This window comes from Arvicola amphibius, chromosome 8, assembly GCF_903992535.2.
Source record: "Arvicola amphibius chromosome 8, mArvAmp1.2, whole genome shotgun sequence".
Classification (NCBI taxonomy): Eukaryota; Metazoa; Chordata; class Mammalia; order Rodentia; family Cricetidae; genus Arvicola; species Arvicola amphibius.
The window spans coordinates 101122830-101143396 of record NC_052054.1 but is presented as its reverse complement, the minus strand read 5'-3'; the positions used below and the strand labels follow the sequence as shown (position 1 = coordinate 101143396).

The 20567-nt window shown below is 47.8% G+C and overlaps 1 protein-coding gene and 1 pseudogene across 1 annotated transcript in view; both read right to left on the bottom strand.

Annotated features, from left to right (window-relative positions):
* The window catches only part of Col6a3 (collagen type VI alpha 3 chain), an 80755-nt gene extending 75770 nt beyond the window's left edge, over positions 1-4985 (bottom strand). The window contains exon 1 of the mRNA XM_038338382.1: positions 4779-4985. The gene's annotated coding sequence lies outside the window, so the exon portion shown is untranslated. The remainder of the gene's footprint in view (positions 1-4778) is intronic.
* A 12569-nt stretch (positions 4986-17554) lies between these two features.
* On the bottom strand, positions 17555-19005 carry LOC119821935 (annotated as a pseudogene).
* Positions 19006-20567: the final 1562 nt, after the last annotated feature.

Sequence of the window (20567 nt, the reverse complement as noted above, 5' to 3'; positions counted from 1 at the left end):
CTTGCGGTATGAATGTGCATCCTTTGGGTATATGCCCAAGGGTGGTATTGCTGGGTCTTGAGGTAGGTTGATTCTCAATTTTCTGAGAAACCGACATACTGATTTCCAAAGTGGCTGTATAAGTTTGCACTCCCACCAACAATGGAAAAGCATTCCCTTGTTCTGCATCCTCTCCAGCATAAGTTGTCATAAGAGTTTTTGATCTTGGCCATTCTGACAGGTCTTAAGATGGTATCTCAGAATTGTTTTGATTTGCATTTCTCTGATGACTAAGGATGTTGAACATTTCTTTGAGTGTCTTTTGGCCATCTGAGATTCTTCTGTTGAGAATTCTCTGTTTAGATCTGTACGCCATTTTTATTGGGTTATTTGGTCTTTTGATATCTGGTTTCTTTAGTTCTTTGTATAATTTGGAGGTCAGTCCTCTGTCTCATGCACAAAACCCATGGTACTTCTTAAGGCTTATCCACCCCGACCCATGCCTAGGTCTGGGTGCATGCTTGGTGGAATCCAGCAGGCAGGTACAGAGCATTGGGTGGGGCTGGCATTATTACTGCTCCTAACAGTGTGGCCACACAGTCAGCCTCTCTGAGCAGCATGTCCCATGTCCCCAGAGGGTATGAAGAAAGCATTCACTGAGACAATGCTCTCTGTAAGACCTCCATGTAAAACAAGCCACGGATTTACCAAACCAAAGAGCAGAGCCTAGGCCTTCTTCATGCTTGTGCCCTGATCTTGAAGCTGAGCACCCTGAAGTGCAGCAAAAATGACACATCTGCCAGCCTGTTGTGCTGGGTAAACCAACAGAAGGGAGCCATGCTCTGAGGTCAAATCTAGTGTCCCGGCTCCTCCTGGATGGTAAATCAGAGTCACCAATAAAAAGTATTTCAAATGAGGTGTGTGTGTGTGTGTGTGTGTGTGTGTGTGTGTGTCTGTGAATTTCTTTCAAAGATGTTTGGGGAGAATAGCAAAGGGCAGGTTATGCACACTTTAAGGGCATGCATAAAATCAGCAGATTTTAATACCCCTTCCAGTGTTAAAATAAGAGCTCCCACTGTGTGTGTGCAAGCAGGTTTTAGTCCCCATGCTCCCATGGAGGCTCTGGTAATTTAGGTTCAGGAAATGTGTTTTCTTTAAAATTTACCAATTTCCCAGTGCTTTTGAGACGGAATTGCTTAAGAGTGTCGAATGTGTTGTTTGGAAGCATAAATTTCACTTCGGAATGCTCACACATAATCAAGGAAGAAAAGTGGAATTTTAAATGTGAGCCATCACAGAGACTGTGTTGAAGCAGCTGTAGGCCAATCCTAACTGCCACCCACAGCTGGGGTGTGAATTGGTTGACTCCCCACAAGCCCTGAAACCCCACCCTGGAAGCGCTGGCAAAGTCCATTTTCCTGACACTCTGGGATACACCGCCCTCTAGTGAAAAAAACTAGAATGCACCCCAGAAGCCGCTATGGGTTCACTCGGCCTTTCTATCCCTGAACAGATCTGTGGTACCGGGATTGCAGTTTTGAAAGCTAACATAATTAATTCCTAAAGAGTGTCTCTCTAAAAATCAGGACCTGGCGGGTGCTCCCTGAACACAAGACATTCATTTCTATGATCAAGATGGCAATGGTTTTTTACCGAGAGTTATTTCTTGGGGTTTTAAAACCCCACTGAGCACAAAGATTTATCTAGAAGTGGAAGAACAGAGAGGAACATCCTAATCTACCTTAACATCATGTTTTAGAACATAAAGCAGGCCTGGAGAGATGGCTCAGCAGCTAAGAGCACTCGCTGGTCTTGCAGAGGAGCTGGGTTCGGTTCCCAGCATCCATAGTAGGTTGCTCACAACTGCCAGCAGCCCCAGCTCCAGAGAGATCCAATGCCTCTGGCTACCGCGGGCACCTGCATTGAGTCCATGCCCACACACTGGCACACACGCGCACGTGATTAGAAATAATAAAAAAGAAAATCTTAAAATATGAAGCATTTTGTGCTTTTGGTTTTCTAAGTTGACCTACTAACTGGACTTTTAAATGTCAGGTCACACCTCAAGTCATCAACTATTTATGCAGCTGTTGTGTGTTGGTACTGCCTGCCTGCCACCGCCAGGACACCGTGTGCAGTTCCTACCTGTAGGTCAACTTTAGAAAAGCCTCGTCCCCTGGGCATCACCTGTCGCCCTTCCGCAAAAGACACCCAATTTGCAGCTTCTTCCACAAAGAAGTGATAGTCATTTTACTTTTTTTTTTTTCTAACACAGCATGCTTTCAAGAACATCTCATGCAGCAGAACTGGCAACTCGCTAATGAACTTTAACTCCTAAATGTGGAATTTCACATAAAAAGCAGGTGGTGACAGAGACAGCTGCTCTGCTTTAGCCGCACTTTCTCCAAGTCACCAAATGTTTGGAGAAGGCCAGGAAGCCAGGGAGCCCTGGGTGGTAAACACTTCTACCCAGTTCCAGGGAGGGAGGTGGTCTCAGGAGGAGATCGAGTCCTTCAGCATTGGGGTCTGTAGGTTCCACTCCGAAACTAAGGTCAGAGTTCACAGCCCCAGGATCTAATCAAATAAAATAATTTCTCCCACTTTATGGGCAGTGCTAGATTTCATTGTACTGTATGAACTCATAAGATACACTTACAGTGTTACCAACCGATAAAGCTAAGCAGAGGGACACAGACAATGCTCGCTGGGAACATGTAATCTTGTCGCAGATACATCATTAAGGTCCTAGGCTTGAGGGTCTCCCCCAGAATGGGGTGTGGTACACACCTCCAATGTAGGATACACTCTTAGGCCAAGGATACCTCAGCTACCCCCTGGGAAGGGACTGTGGCCACACCCTCTAATTCCCAGACTGGAAAAATCCAGGAGAGCCGCTCTGTGCCACCCATCCTGTCTGTCCATCTTCCCCACCCAGTGTCTGCTGAATGGCTTCTCACTGCTGTGAGGAAGGAAAAGAAAGAATTCCCTTTGTAGGAAGATGAAGCTTTTGCCTCATCAAAGACACCCAGACATGGGATCACTGTTCCCAATCTTAAGTTTCTCTAAAAGACATTCTACACCACCCCCACTCCCTGACTCTCAGTAGAAGCCCACACCGGAATGAAGCAAAATTCAGGCTATCACTGTGAGCCCTCCATGCCCTCGAGGTGGCCTGGATGTTAGCTGGTCCCACACTAAAATTCCAATCACAGCACCACGCCCTCCTCCCTGAGGTGAACCTCTCCTCTTTCCCTGTGAGTTGTGTATCCTGATGAAGACGAAGTCAACTGTTCTACTCCTTTGAACAGAATGTGACAGGGGACAGTCTCCTCTGAGGGTATTAATCTGTTGGCCTATCCCACATGTAGGTACAAATTCACCAGGGTACCCTACTGCTGGGACCCTCAGCCCCATGGCTCCATCCACGGGAAAGGAAGCTGCTGGAAGCAGCCTCTCAGGTGGGCCCTGGTAAGCTGTTTGGCACCTGAGAGCCTCTCCCTCCTTCCTGCACTGGAAGCTTCCAGCCCGAAATCACCCAGGAAAGAAGTCAAAAATCTCAGTGCTGGCAGCTACAGCAACCAGCTGGCTCTACACTGCTTAGTTAAGAGCAATATTTTAAAGGCTTTTCCAAAGTTCAGCTTCTTGATGGATTCAGAAATGTGTCCTCCTGAAAAGTTGGGAACTATCTTCAGGTGCCATGAGCACCCTTGACACGCTCAGATCCTGGGGCTTTCGTCTGGGATCAGCTATGGGAAGGAAGACAAATGGCCCCCTGTAGGGTATACGGTACCCCCTTGTGCTCATAACAGCTTTTTCTCGGGGTTCAGACCAGTCACTACGTTTGCCTGACTTTTATGAAATTCCTTTTTCTTTAGCCCCTGCCCAATACTCTAATGAACCCTTCCCCATGGCCCCACCCTTGCATTGATCCTATAGTAGCTTGAAATAGGTCCCCAAACAGGCTGGCAACTGTCCATGAACACTTTCTATCCTCAGTGACAGAGGACCAGAACCCCACCCAGTATCCTCATGGCCAGGGAATAGCCCTTGGGCCTCCCAACTTGGCACAGGCCTCCCTTCTGGAGAACCCAGGCCAAAGCAGCCCTGAGCCTTGCCTTATCCACTGGGAAAGGTGCCCCTAGCAGCACATTCCTCCTCCTTTAGGCCTGAAGTTACCTTACGCACCCCCAAAGGACAGCTCCTGCAACAGTGACTTCAAGTTCCTGAAAAGATGAAGCCCTGATGGTCACGGCTGAGTAACTCTGGCCCAGCCCTGAGCCTGGACACAAGTATCTCTCCAAACTCAGAAGACATCAGTTTGCCTGACCAGCCCCCCACCCCACAGCAGAACCACTTAGGAGTAAACTCCTACCCTTAACCCTTGGAGAACCCAGAGGGATCCCAGGGAGATCCTAGGGGTCCACAGGTTGCTCCCATGCTCCCATCGGATGCTTCTGCAAACAAAGCAGATTCCAGCTGGCCTGGGGAAGGAGGGATGATTTTCCACAAACCAGCAGGCAGACAGCAGCCCAGTCGGGGGTGCACAGGGTGCAAGCAGGAACACACAGAACACTCCCAGCAGCAGCAAACCTAGACACATCTGGGCAACCCGAGACCTCCAGCAGGTTAAAGAAGCCTAGTGACCACAACGGAAAGAAACAGAGGCAGTCTCTTCTAGAAACCTAAAATCTGGACAAAAAAAAACCTGACTGACAGAGTGCCATAGGAGTTATTAACTTTCGTGTCTGGTTGAAGTGTTTCTTTCATGCCATGGGGGAAAAAAACAAAATCACACTCACCCTGAGCAAACCTGAAGACGCGTGTCCCTGGACTTCTAGACTCAGTCACACTTCACCAGGACACATATTTCCCTCTCACTGAAATCTCCTTTTCTTCCCGCAACCCTTCCCACCAAGAGAAGGGGGCTCCAGGATCGGAGGACGCGGTCTCTTCTTGCAATCCTTGCTGGAGGCTGGAGCCTGGAGAACTGAGCAGCCTTTGGTGAAAGACTGAATTCCAAACTGGACAGGGTCCAGGGGTACAGTCAGGGCTTCCTCCTGCTCCTCCTCTCCCTCCCACCTCCCTCTCCCTCCTCCCCTGCCTTCTTCTCCTCCTCCTCTTTCTCCTTCCTTCCTCCAGACCCCCTCTTCTCCCCTCCCTGCTGTAGGACGGACCCAAACTGTAAATGAAAACCAGACCCTGGGCTCTGTTGCTTCTGGCTTGCTCTGGAAGTTGATGTCACCTCTGAGGGCCGTCTTTGCCCTGCAAGCCTTTAGCTGGACTCCTGAAAACTCCAACTCAGAAAGGAAGGAAGGAAGGAAGGAAGGAAGGAAGGAAGGAAGGAAGGAAGGAAGGAAGGAAGGAAGGAAGGAAGGGACCATGAGCTAGAAGGAATTACAATTTTCAGTCAAATAAATGTTGCTGATGCAAAAATAGTGTGGTAAAGATGGGAACCTAAAGGGCTGGAGACACAGCTTAGTCCTCAAGTTTTCTCATGCTGCGACCTTTAATACAGTTCCTCGTGCTGTGGTGACCCCCAAACAAACAATTATTTCCGTTGATACTTCATATCTGCATTTTGCATTTTGCTATTGTTACGAATTTTAATGTAAATATCTGATATGCAGGATATCTGATATGCAACCCACAGGTTGAGAACCACGGGAGCTGGTAAACTGTTTGATGCCTGAGTATGAGGACTTGGATTCTGACCCCAAAACACAAATTAAGGAGGAAAAAAAAGCCAGTGGTAGCACATGCTTGTCATCCCATCACTGGGGAGGCAGAGACAGGCAGGTCCCTGGGTCTCACTGACCAGTAGATTTGGTCAGATCAACAAGTTCCAAGTCAGAGAGACCCTGTCTGTAATAGTAATAGTAGTAGTAGTAGTAATATAATGATGATGATGATGATGATGATGATGATGATGATGATAGGGAGAGGAAGGAGGAGAAGGAGGAGGAGGAGGGCTGGGGAGATGAGTCAGTGACCAAGAGCACTAACTGCTCTTGCAGAAAATGCAGGTTCAGTTCCCAGACCCCCATGGCAGCTCACAACCATGCAGTTTCAGGGGATCCGGCACCCCATTGTGACTCCTTGGGCACCAGGCACACATGCGATACACAGATAGAAATGCAGGCAAAACACTTATAAAATAAAGATACAGTCAACTTAAACCCACCTCAATAGCTTTTAAAAGTAATGATAAATTGACCACTTCTGCCCATCACCTTTTGGGCCTGGCCTCTGGCAGGAAAAGGAATGAGTTTTGGAATTTCTCCGTGGGTATCCATGGTTTCCCACCACCATCTGAAAGGAAAACAGGAAATGCAATCTCCCCCCTCCACCCTCACCACACCCTCCCATTTCTTCTTGAAGTTTCTAAACTGAGACCTCTGTTAATAATCTCTCTTTTCAAATATCAAACCCAGCAATTAGCGTCGTCTCCTTGGCTTGCCGCTAACCAGAGCTCTGATGCCAGGGCAAGAGGCAAGAGAGGGAGAGAGAGCTCTATACATAATGATTCTGATTGTGAGGCTTGGCCTCCTCCTCAGAGGCACACTGGGATGGGGGTAGTGGGATGGGGGTGGTTCTCTGGCCGGGACTCTTCGGAAAGCTCTCCAGTCAGAACATGGGTGTCTACAGAACTCTGTGCCTTCGAAGCACTTAAAAGTACATCTCGACTCAATCTCTCTCTTGCTGATCTCGAGGACTTCCCCCACCCAAAGCCCTTTCAAATAGTGTGCACGAAGAGGAGGAGTGTGCATGCGCACTTAGATGGCAGAGAAGAACACGGGTTCCAGCGTTTGATGCTTGCTCTCCACCTTACTCCCTGGAGAAAGGTCTCTCACTGAACCTGAAACTCGCTGTCAGTCACCAAGCCCCAGCAATCCTGCCTCTCCCGCACTGTACCCGGATGAGGTTACAGGGGCACCCTTGGCCACCCAGAGCTTCTTAAGTGGGTCCTGGGTATTTGAACTCAGGTCCTCATGTTTGCTTGCTTAGAAAGTGCTCTCAGCCACTCCACTGTCTCTCTAGACCCCATGATAGTTTGGGCTAGGTGAAATTATGCTCCTGTTTCACTGGTGAGTAAAGGCATATTCCAAGAGGACAGGTGACATTGTTAGGATCCCCACTGAGTTAGTCGCAGAGCCCAGGTCAGAGGTCCAACTTTGCATAGCCCTACGCTTCTCACCACTCGGCCATCGGGTGGTCCATGTGAAAAGTTAGAAATCACAAAACACCGGGAGATATCTGAAGAGTGCATTTTACTAGGCGATCCCATCAATGCCGTGTATAGAAAAGTGAAATCATTAACTCTATCCATATGTTGCCGCCTACAAGTATAGAGGAGAAAAGGAGGCAGCACCCCAGAAAGGAAGTTCAGCCTGCAGCTCCACAGACTCCTGATGCTCTGAAAAGAGGGCCGTTATGCTACTAGGACCTCCTGGGAACTCACTCGCTGGGTGTGGCGTGGGTGGGTAATGGGGATGAAGACTTGAACTGGGGGTTTCTTCAAGCACCTCCCTTAAGTGAAACGGAAGCAGAGGTTCTAAAGTCACAATACCCACATGGCATGGGGAGACAGCGTTCCCTGCTCATACCCTAATCCTTTCTTCACCCTGCAGGCATATATCCTGGCACCCCTAAACACCAAGGTGCTTGCTGCTTTGGTTGGGATGCAAGGTCTGCACTAGGAAGAACTATCTGCCCAAGGCTGATGCAAAAGACAACTTTTAACAACAACATATGTCCCAAGCAGCTCATTCCACCGAGGTTAACTGAGCCAGGACTTTGCACAAGATCACACACAGGGTTCTCTCTGTCAAGGCCAAATGCAACCATGTTTTTTCAAAACAGCTACTCACTTAGTCTCATTGAAATGGCAAGAGTGGGTGCTGAACTAGGTATAACCAGAGTTAAAGAAGCAAGTGCCTCTGATCAGCAAAGGGTTAAGCTCTTTATCCTGTAATGGTTGCCATGATCTAGACCCTTTTCCATACCTCCTGTAACTACAGAAGTTTCTGGAACCTGGTGACAGCCCATGGCAAATTTTCCTTGTACTGGCTAGGAGATTCCAGTCCTATGTCTTTCTCACTCAACCATCTATAATGGGGATTCTACTTTGCTACTTGGTCCCAGAAGGGAACCCTTGTTGCTTTTACTGAGCCGGATAAGACAAAAAGTTAGCAGGTCCATCTCCCGGGCTCCCTTGTGCTCTGGAGCAGGATGGGGGTTAGGTCCACCTTGGAGTACTGTACAGAAGGCAGACAGGGGGCACCAGTGGCTTTATTCTGCCTGACCTTTCCATAGGCCAGCCTCATTTAGAAGATGCTGTGGGTGCTCCTCCTAGAGTCTGGTGTGGGAAGTCCTTCTGTATATGTGTTGCTTTTATTGATTAATAAATAAAGAAGCTGCTTTCGGCCAATGGCTTAACAGAATATAGCCAGGCTGGAAAAGATATAGAGAGAGAGAGTAGGCAGAGTCAGGGGAAGCCATGTAGCAGCCTCCAGAGAAAGATATGCCAGAACCTTGCCGGTAAGCCACAGCCATGAGACGATACACAGATCAAAAGAAATGGGTTAATTTAAGATATAAGAGTTAGCCAGAAATACACTTAAGCTATTGGCCAAACAGTATTGCAATTAATACAGATTTCTGTGTGATTATTTTGGGAGTCTGGGAGGCCGGGAAACAAACAAGTGGTCTCCACCAACAGAAGTCCTCCATAAGAAAGACAGTGGCTACTGGTTCATTCCCATGCTTTTAGCGGCCAGTGCCTGTGGATTCTGGGAGCTGCACATTATGAATACAGTGGGCCTTGTAGTCAGAGTGCTAGAAAGACCTCCAGACTAAATGCTCCTGATCAGTGTCATCTGCAGTTTGACAAGGGTCATGGCTCCCTCACTGAAGCTACCATACACAGTAGAGGTGGTGGCCGAGTCATTTCTGCCATCACTTCCCATTTCATAGGGCTCTGTCTCTCCTTGGCTTCTCTGGTCTGAATGTCCGTCTGCATCCATGTGGTGAACTCACCACTCTCCAGGCTATGTTGTGTATATCATGGGCTTATCAAGTCAGCCTTAAAACAGTACCAATGGCAGAACTGCCCTTGAGATGCTGAGAACCTGGTAGCTACTCAGTGCTTGAGTCTGGGTGCCTCCTCCGCAGTCAGGGCTACCCCTCAATGCCTGTCTCTCATTGGTTGTGCCTGACAACTAGTTTTTACTCAGTCCACGCAGCTGAGTCCCAATCTGGTATCAGAAGCCAGGAAGTTTCCCAGAAAGCCACAGGTCCCTAAGTCACAAGGAAACCTTAAAAGTTGGTTCTGCTATCAGCAAAGGACTTGGTGGCAGCAACAACAGGGTGAATTAACACTGCAGCAGATGCAGGGGAAGCAGTGATCTGAACTGATTCTAGAAGGTGCCCCTGACAATCAGGGTGAGCCTCCCTGCATTCAAAACAAAATCAAGACACTTCTTCATGTGAGACTCCCTAGTCAAGTGACTCTAGTTTGTGGCAAGGTGACATTATAACCACCCATAGTAAAGACCTTTGAGAGGTTTAGACCATGAGAGTGGAGCCCTCATTGAAAGCACTGTCCTAGGGCCGGAAGCAGACCTTGCCAAACATGGAGGCTGTTGGTGCTTTGCTCTTGAGCATCTGTCCCCAGAACTGTGGAGGTGGAGACTTCTGCCACTGTGAGTTGAGCCCATCCCCAATGACAATGATTAGCCTTGACAAAGTCAGCTGCTGCCCATTGGCAAGGTCACACAGCAAGCTAACATAGGAGTCTCCAGGAGCACCCAACAACTCAGACCAATAATCTTCAAGGGAGCCAGACATGAACCCTACAGCCACAGTAACCAACTCCTGAAACCCACCACAGGAGCCGTGAGAAGACCCGAAGCTCAGAAAGATGTGAACCTCAGCCAGCATCTAGATGCCAACCTACTGAACCCAAGTAGCAGACCCAGCCAAGCCACACCCAAACTCCTGACCAGGATACCAATGCAAGTACTACGTGACAACGTGTTCCACAGCCATAAATGACTAATGCAGGGTTGACCTTGGCTCTCTTGGGATGGCCCACATCCAGGACAAGCTTATGTGGGCACAACCCTCTAGACCATTACCCTGGACCAGACAACCTCTAATCATGACTCACACTCCAAACTCCCATAGGATCCCATACCCCATTCCCCACAGCCTGCATCCCCATGGGACCCACCCAGCCCACATACTAAACTCCCATGGGTTACCCTCAAGAACAAGCCTGACTCCCGAGGCTCTCCTCAGTCCACATTCTGAACTCCCATGGGATCTCCTCAGGCCTGTTATGATCCCTCCTCAGCCCACACAGTGGCCACCCACCCCTCTCTGTCTCCACACAAAATTCACTCAAGAATGCACCCCCATGGACCTCCTCAGTCATACCCTGGCTTCTTTTTTTTTTTTTTTTTTTTTTTTTTTTGGTTTTTCGAGACAGGGTTTCCTTGTGGTTTCTAGAGCCTGTCCTGGAACTAGCTCTTGTAGACCAGGCTGGCCTCGAACTCAGAGATCCGCCTGCCTCTGCCTCCCGAGTGCTGGGATTAAAGGTGTGCGCCACCACCGCCCGGCTATACCCTGGCTTCTTGTCCTTCCCTTGGTCTTCTTCACCCACCCTCATGAGGTGGGCACTCACCCTCAGCAATCACTTGCTCAGGGCACCCTGCTTCAAGGGCATTTGAACATAGATACACCATCTTGGAGAAGCAAAAATGCCACCCTCTGGGTGTTAAGAGACAATCTCAGGCTGTGGGAGTCGGATTTAGCACCCCAGGCCCTCCTCTGGCTTCTGGGAGATGGCAGAAGCTGTAATGACTGAGTGAACATCCCAAATCCATATTCCAGCACCCAGCAGCCGCTGGAGGGTGCTACCCTCCACCCCCTCAGACCTGGTTGGCAACTGTGCTGTATGTTCCTAAACCTCAATCTTGTTTCCGATTTTCCAAAGTGTAGCAGAGGCTAGTGCTGGGGTTCCTGGAAAGTGCCACTGGAGGGCTGGCTCAAGGCCTCTCCCCTGAGCTTCCCAGTCCACTCCATGCATGAACCAAGTGATGCTCACCATATCCAGTTCAGTTTACTTCCTGCCAGGAACCTGACAGAGGCAGGTGAGTGGCAGCCACTCCCAAGGCTCTTCTGGCTCTTTCAGTCTCTGCTGCCCCTCTTTGTACACTCCTGTTTCAAGGCATGCTTGCAGGAGGAGTTATCCAATTAGAGATTGGCCAGGACTCTGCTCTATTACACACGCGATGCTGTTCTAGCAGCGTTGAATATGGCAATCAGTTGGCCTCTCCCTTTAACCCGCTGAAACACAGAAGGTGTAAGGGGAGCCATGCTGGCAGCCGTCAACAGTCTCTGCTGGCTCTGTGCCTCGGCCAGCTCCTTCCCGCCATCTCCTTTTATCAGAAGAACTCTGTCCTCTTCCTGCAGAGCCTCCCAGAGCTACCACCAGGAGGTTCAGGATGGATGTGACCAATCAGAGCCCCAGAGTTCCACCTGGCACACAGCTCCTCTCCAGCCCTCGGTGATGTGATTCCTGGAGCTGTCTGTCTGCTGCCCTCTGGAGGAAACCAAGTAGAGAGCAAAGAGCAGGTAGGGGACAGAATGATCAGCTATCCTGAGTCCAGACATCAGTTGACAGGCCTGCCCCAGAGTTTGGTCTTACTTTCATCTCAAGCCTGCCTTATATATCAGTCAAAACAAGGGGAGGAGGGTGTTCATTTTCTACAACAATTCAAGTTAGGTTCCTGACACAGCCAAATACGTCCTGCATGATGCAATCATAAAACTATGTCAAAGATGACAAACTACAAACGTGTCCCGGGCCAGCAGGCCATTGAGGCCAGTACAATATTCTCTCTATAGTTCCATAACGCCTTCTACCGGTGTTCCATAAAACATTCTTCTAAGAGAAATAGACACGCCACAGACATGAAGACCCCAAAGGTAAACCGAATGCCAGATGTCCCCCCCCCACAACATCAACCCAAGACACATAAGACCTGGAGCCCATGTTAGTATGTACGTCGGACTTTCATTTCTGTGACAAAGTACCTCAGAAAAGCAACTTCAAGGATGAAGTACTTGGTATCCGTTCCGGAAGTGACAGCCCATGGCCAACTGTCTGCTTTGTGGCTCTACTCAGGCTGAAGGGCACTGTGGGGTGAAGTTGCCCACCTTGATGAGCTCATGATGGCCAGAGAGCAGGGGACAAGTGACAGAAAAGCACATGGAGGGGGCACATGCTTGTGCAGCATGCCCCAGGGACTCACCTCTTCCTGTCATCTCTGGTAGTCTATAAATTATAAACCTATCAATGAGTTAATCCAAGGGTGAAGGTAAGAGTGCCCTCATGATCCAATCACTTTCAGAGCACATCCCAAACCTCCCTCACTGGGACAAAGCCTTCCATACACGGATCCATTGGAGAACATGGTGCATCACGCTCATAATATGGCGTTATAATCGACCTTTGACCTGAAGATTGCAGTAAAACCTCTCTGACAAAACCCTTTTTATTTTTTTCAAAGAAAGAAATTCCCGAGGACTTCTACGTTTTTCTCAAATGGGTAACTTGGGGAGGGGAAACTTTAACTCTGCCTCTGGGGAGATAGGAAGCCTGTGAACCAGAAAGTGCCACATCAGCCCTGAGCCGGCTCTAGGAAAATTTTGCAAGATCACCCAGTTAAAAATATAACAGTCTTCCTAGAAGTCTGGGAAGCCATAAACCAGGTCTAGCTGATTAATTTTAAGGCTGTCACAAGCCTGGATGTGAGAGGAGCCAAGAAGCCTTCTGCAGTTGATTGGAATTCAAAGACTTTAGAGAAGATGTGTTTGGTTTTATAATTATAGGACTACATGAAAATTCCGATTTGACTCTTTGCTTTTTTCCAGTTTGAAATGTAAACTGCCATTTGTAAAAAGTAGGTGGATCCAGTCTCTCTTTAGTAATCTGTCTTAGTTAGGGTTTCTATTGCTGTGGCAAAACACCATGACCAAAAAGCAAGTTGGGAGGAAAGGGTTTATTTGGCTTATTTGGAGGAAGTCAGGCTAGGAACTCAAGTAGGGTTGCAGCTTGAAGGCAGGAGTTGATGCAGAGGTCATAGATGGGTACTGCTTACTGGCTTGCTCCCCATGGTTTGCTCAGCCTGCTTTCTGGGCCCTTTCCCTTTGATCACTAACTGAGAAAATGCCTTACAGTTGGATCTCATGAAGGCATTTCCTCAACTGAGGCTCCTTCCTCTCTGATGACTCTGGCTTGTGTCAGGTTGACACAAACAGCCAGAGGTTGGGCGGAGGTTTTGTTCTTTGTGCTTAGAGTCAGACTTCTCCTTTCTGTAGATTCGTGGTCATCTCAGCTCCTGCTTCCAGTGAACAAACGTGTCCTGAGGGGCTCTGTGAGTCTGAGGACCAGGAGGCAGCTCCCAGACAAATCTCCATGGAGATTCCCATCCAGGACCTATCTTGATGTTACTTGATGGGAACCCCAGAAAGGCCAGCACCCCTGCTTGGAAATGCTCGAAGTGGGCATCTGCAGTTACATCTTGGAGAAATAAGGGTTGTGGTTGCTGTGACCGTAGAGAGACTTGAGAACTAGAAATTGTATTTGAGGAGACAAAGTGCAGATTCTCAGGAATAAGAAGTCTGGGTTGTTTTTTATTTTCCAAAACTGAGCTGTGGCTGAATGGACACGGATTTGTTGGAGGTCTATGCAGGAAAGATGCAAGACCCTAGGTCTGCAAACCAATAAAGTCGAGAGCAGTTAGGCCAGAGACACCCCAGAGAGCCAGACTCAGGAACAGCAAGTGCAGATGAACAAAGGTGGATTCTATGCCACCAAGGGAAGAGGAAGGAGGAAGGAAGTCAAATTGTTGTGGGAGCTGGCTCACCCCTTGGACCTCTCCCGATGGAAATCACTCAAGATCAATAGGCACGTACACCTTCTGTGTTCATTCGCCAGGGCACCGGGATGAAGCACCTGAAGCAACAGAAACTTGTCTTCCCATTGTTCCAGAGGCTGGAAGTCAGGGGGAGGGGGTGGCAGAGTCACATGGTTTCCAGAGCATCCCGGGAGCACTCTACCTGCTGCCTCCAGCTGCTCATGGCTCGGGGCTCCAGGTGCTTCTCACCCATGACAGCCTCTCATGGTGAAGCTCCCTGGGGTCCTTCTTTCTCTTCTCATTCCCACGGTGGCCATGCTTGGCTAGACCCAGCCCCCTCCCCGGTAGCTGTGTCATTATTTAGTTGCACACACAGTGACTCGGCTTCTGAGCAAGGACAGACACACTGTGAGTATTGGCAGGTAGACTTTAACACACCTATTCAGAAGAAGACAATTCAAACTATAATGTCCTGGTGGCATAAACACAGGCTTCCCTATAGAGGACTGGATCTCAAGAAAGATATACCGTGCTGATATATAGGTTGGAAAAATCGGTGATGTCCTTTTCCTACCCAACTTGGAACTTCATTGTTCCACAAATTATTCCGTAAATGCATAGACTCCAACTAGCTTTCTACTGCTTCCTTCCTAATATGAACAACCAGCCATGCCCTCTAAGGAAATAACAGAGATGTAAGCAGCAGACATAAAGAAGAAAAAAAAAACAGAGAAAGAAAGGGAAAGAAGAAAGAAGGAAAAACAAAGAAAAATAAGAACAAAAAAAGGAGAAAGAAAGAGAAAAGGGAAGCATGAATGTGACTGTTTGGATGAAAATGGCCCCCATAGGCCCATAGGAAGTGGCACTATTAGGAGGTGTGGCCTTGTTGGAGGAAGTGTGTCACTAGAGGGCAGGCTTTGAGGACTCAGATGCTCAAGCCAGGTCCAGCATCACTCTCTCTTCCTGCTGCCTACTGGTCTAGATGTAGAACTCTCAGCTACCTCTCCAGCACCATGTCTGACTGCATGCCGTCATGCTCCCCTTCATGACAATAGTGGGCTAAACCTCTTAACCTGTCAGCCAGTCCAAGTTAAATGTTTTTCTATATATGAATTGCCATGATCATGGTGTCTATTCACAGCAATAAGACCTTAACTAAGACAATGAGAAAGAAGAAAGAAAAAGAAAGGAGGAAGAACAGAAAGAAGGGGAAAGAAGGAGAGAGGGGAAAGAAAAGGGCAAGGGAAAGAGATGAGATTTAAGGGAATCGGGTCTAGCAGTACACACCTGGAATCCCAGCACTCTAGAAACAGGAGGGTTTCTGCAAGTTCAAGGCCAGCCTGATCTACATAATGAAGCCAGTCAGTACTACAAAGTAATACCCTACATAGCGTATCACTAAATAGTGATTTACTCAAAAATAAATAAATTAATATGGGGGAGTTAACATTAATATGATAATATAATAATTATTATAACACTAATGTTTATATTGATAGTGATATAATTGTAATATATAACGTCATTCATATATCTATTGTGTAATAGTGAATATTCACAGGGATTAAAGAAAAGATATTGGTCCGGAGAGATGGTTCAGCAGTTAAGAGTACAGACTGCTCTCTCAGAGACACGGAGTTCAGTTCCCAGCATCTATGGCAGGCATCTCACAACTGCCTAATCAAGTTCCTGGGGATCCAGAGCTTCTAGGCCCTGAAGGCATTTGCTCACACCCATCCACAGCACCCTGCTCCCAGCTGCTACCATAGGTGAGATTCGCTCCATGCCATAGGGCTCTGTGCACAGCTGCCCCCAAAATAACAGAGCCCTGGGAGCGTGCACGGAAACCTCAGACGCATAAGCTAAAATAAACCTTTCCTTGCTGTTAGGAAGCAGGCTGGACTTCTGCTGAGGCTGTACCACCTGCAGCAGCCCCTGCCCTCCTACAAGTCCTAAAGGGCAAGGGCACTGTGTGAACCTCCAGCTAACAGGCTTCTGGGTGCCCCAGACTGCTTGACTAGGAATTGGGATTATATCAAAGGGATGCTAGTGACCACACACCCTGCTCCAAACCCCGTTCCCTGCCTTCTGTTGGGAATTCAGGAAACCTGAAAGCTGACTCCAACTGAGAATCTTTCCTGCTTCCTCTCAGAAGGGATCCTGACTCAGCTCCATGGGCCTGAGTCTGTTTCATAGGCCCCCACCCATGCTTCTTAGGCTCCCCCCAGCCCATACTGTCTGACTCTGGAAAACTCTCCCCAGAAGTCCTGCCATGTTGTTGTCTGCCTTTCTGTCTGTCTGTCTGTCTGTCTACCCATGGAATTAATAACTCTCCTAATAAACATCTTACCCCACAATGGTCCATCTCAGTGTCCCTTGCCCATACATCTGAGACCTTTCACTTCCTATTTTAAAGTTTATCTTCTCAAGTATCTTGTCACAGCAAGAGATGGTTCTGTAGGATTTGTACCAAAGGTCATGGATCAGAATATATACCTGATCCTCCCCCCCCGCCCCCGCCCAATAACTCTGGAAGCAAGCAAACAAGGGAGCAGTGCTTCCAAATGCCTGGGAAGTATTTGAATCCTGTGTTCCAAAAAACTATTAATCAAAAGTAAAGTTGGAAGAAAGACGCTGTTAGAGAAGTCCTCAAGAAATTATTGTCCATTACTTTTACCAGAATTCTACTGAAGAACATGCTCCAGTGCACAGGGATAGAAACCAGGGAAGAGGGAAGGAGGGAGACCTGCAGGAAACAACGCATCCAAGCTGGGAGAGCTGCAGAAACATGGTGCATCCAGGCAGACTCAAGAATAGCTCCATAAGAAGCACAAGACCAGGTCATTGCACGAGGATCAAAAAAGTAGGGTGGGACTCTAAAGGAGGCACAGGAGCTGGGGAAATAAGAGAAAGGGTTTGGGGAATCAACATGGGTTCATATATAGGCATCAAAACCCATAGTGGGGTCATAGTTAGCTCTCAGAGGCACACCAGCTGAAGAGTTACCTGACCAAAACTCATGACACACTTGTGAGGGAGGGGAAGATGGTAACATGAGACAGAGATGATCTGGCATCCAGAGAAGGACATCTGAAGGCCTGGAGAAACAGACAGATGGGGACCAAAACCAAAGCATTTGCCAGGACAGACGGCAGGATTTGAAAAAGGATGGGATAGAGGATTGGCGGATTTGGGTTTGTTAGAAAGAAAGAGGGGAAAAGCCATATCCTTTTTTAAAGGGGGAAAAACAAAGCCACGATGAAAACCCAATATCTTACCTCCCCTTTGATACTGTTTTTAAGTTCACCAAGATGATTAGAGGGTAGAAAATTGGGACTGGGTTTCCTAGCAACAGCATTGAGTGTGTTAGTCCCAAAGTATCACTTTCAATTTGAAGAAATAGACTTTCGGCTTAAAGTTTAAAACTTTCAGGCTTTTCCCTTTTCATTATCCTTTACAAAGGCAAGCGGAAGGAAGAGAGAGAGCCCGGCACATTCTCAAAACCCACAGTCCCCTTCAGAGCAGCCTCAGGGGGTGACTGTGGGTCATGGTCATGGTATGCTTTACTGTTGATCTAAGCCTTTGTTCCCCAGGAGTCACCCTCTCAGATGCCAAAGAAATGAAGGCCTCTGCATATTCCTAATCAATTCTTATTCTGCATCTACTATTCTTAAAAGATAAATTGTGAACTTGTTTACTTTGGCTTTAACTTTGAAGTCTTCAGTCACTTTGTGGAAGAGAGTCGCTGTGAAGAGGCCAGCCTCATTGTCTTCAGCAATCAGTTTGGTTGACCAAGGGACCACCATGTCTGACAGAGACTCATATGTCTTCTGCCACTGTGCATAGCTTGACTTGGGAACGATAACCAGCAAGATTATGAGATTATGGGGAATCTCTCGGTGTCCAAGTGAAGGGGTTCCCCATGGATTTTTTTCTCCAAGTTCTCCAGGTTGGCCTTCAGAACACTGTATGTGGCTGTGCAGGACTTCAGGTCCATCTCAATTTATACCAGTTGCTTGGCCAGTGTGCACACCATGCTCACCAGTAACTGGCTGCTTAGCAGGATATTTGGTCATATCCCACTTGAAGTGCGTCACAAAGGATGTCAAGTCAACTCCATTAGACAGGAAGTTCTTGTGGACCTTGCTCTTGGAGTCTTCCATGACCTTCCCCATGCTTTGTACCATTCTCTTTATGAGGCTTTCAGCAAAGGTATCGAGTTTCCCCAACTCATCAGAGAGACCAACAAGGGAATCCAAGGTCCCCACCTTGAAGTCAGGGATGGTGAATTTGATGTTGTGGGACAAGTTGAACTTTGAGGTTACACTGTTCATGCTCTCCAGAGCTTATTAGATTTCCTTATCACTAGGGGCCAAAACATGTTTCTAAGTCAGGAGTGGCAGGAGATTGTCTGGGCTGTAGACAACATGCGGGGACATGGGGCGGGAGGATCAGCCAGAGCATATGGCCAACTCCAGATATATCAGACCAGTATTGGGCTGAGAACCTACTTCATCATATCAATTCCTGTGTCTGAAAAGGCTGTTGAACTCTATTTCCAAGACAACATGCAAATCTGAAATAACAAAACCACCAGAAACAAGTTTTCACAAATGCCCACATTGCTATAAACATTTGCTCTTTGTTCATTCTAAACAAACCATCACATCGTATTCCAAATAAGGTTTTCTGCCTTGATTATCTAAAAGCTAATGCTGAGAACTACTCCTCCAAAATGCCATATCCCATCATTAAAATTCGTGGATTTTGTTTAAAAATGTAGGACAGCCATCAGTAGACCGGAACAGCCTGACGTTCCGTCATGACGTGCGTGACGGAACCAGTAACGTGTGTTTCTCATCCTTGACTCTTTCCAAAACCACTGGCTCACCCAGGGCTCACAGCTCCAGCACAAAGTCCATTTGAAATTCCCCTCCCCCCCCACCCCGTGGTCCCTGCTCTCCAACCAATAGGGAAGGGAGGGAAGCCCTAGGGGTAGGAGAGTTCATTGCCAGTCCCACTCTTCTCTCTCCCCAGGAGAAGACCAAGCCCTAGTCATCACTTAATGGCCCAAACTCACCTTTGATGTGTTGGAGTCCATGACTAGTTCAGCCAGATACAGAGTGGTCTTAAGATTGCATAGCAGATGTCACCACTCTCCAGGTCTCTCTTCTTCTGCACGAAAGTGACACACAACAGCTGCTTCTCCTGCTCAGCAATGCAGAGACTCAAGCTGATGAGAGCAACCCACAAGTGCTTTCCTATGACACAAGGAAGCAGCCAATGCTCCATGTGGAAAGCCTGCAGCATTTCGGACTGCTTGTATGCATGGCAGAGCTGACGGGCAAGTTGGTTGAGAAAAGGGACTGCAGCCCCTGTGCGTTGCTGGAGAGTAGAGGATCATTCCCTAGAATGCAGAGTTCTCCTCTGACCATGCCCTGTCTTGTCCTAAAGTGTATCCAGCTCTGTGTTCCTCAGTTTAAACCCTACCCTTGTCTTTTCACACCAGAGTATAAACTGGGCACTTTGAAACTTCTAACAACAATACCTGTTTACTACATAAAATGACCTCTGCTTTCTACTAAATGATAATTTCCTAACAAGTCTACACCACACAGTATGATTTACAGGACACTGACTTCACAGTTCAAGTGCTTTTTAAATTTAATATGTCAAATTTAAAATAGTATATAGGGTAGGCTGGGGATCTAGGTAAGCAGTGGAACACTTGTCCAACATGTGTGTGAGAATATGAGTTCCGTCCCTAGTGCTATATTGTGTGTGTGTGTTCATGTGTGTGTGCATGTGTGTTTGCATGTGCATGTGTGTGTCCACAACCCCCTTCATTGTCCAGGTCACATCACATTGGCTATAATTCTTTGCAGTGGACATCTGAGATGACTTCAGGAGTCCTGAATGTCTCAGGTCTAGGAATCCTTCTGTTATAACCACCTCTTCTCAGATAGAAATATGGCAGCTTCAAACTCATGAGGACTTGGCAAGGGAACAGCACCAACTCATGTTTATCTTTGCACTCCAGTCTTCACATCTGAGCGTCCAGGTACAGGTGAGGCTGTGTCAGCCAACCTTCCACCAACTCCACGGTCAGACTGACTGCTCTAGAGGCCTCTCCTGATGCTGAGAGGTCTGCCACTCACAAGAACAGTCACCCTCCCCAGCCAGGCCAGGATGGTTTTATTCATCCATCTAATCTACGGTTCTCTCTCATCCACCCAGTCAGTCCCTGAGGTGTCCGTGTGGCAGGCAGTGTCCTATAAATCATCCTGTTGCACTCAGCTGTTTCGTCAATGGCATATCACCATGCCTGCTGAACTTCAGGATGCTCCTTGCTTGGAATTTGCTTCTAGGGTCATCCAGTGCCCAGTAATACAGGTCCTTTTTCTGCCACCAGGAGCCTTCTTGACTCATCATGGTGTTCTCAGATTCTGAGTCACTATGGCAAGCTGTGCGCTCCAGCAGGTGCTCAGAAAGATGATCTGACTAGCTCTGGGCACTCTGTGAGCCTTGTCACTCCAACGAGGGGCAATAACCACCACCGCAGAGTAGTCAATGAGGCAGTTGTGTACCCAATAGATGCACATGATCAATGGAACAGATGTGTACGGTCAACGAGGCAGATGCGCATGGTCAACCAAGTGAATA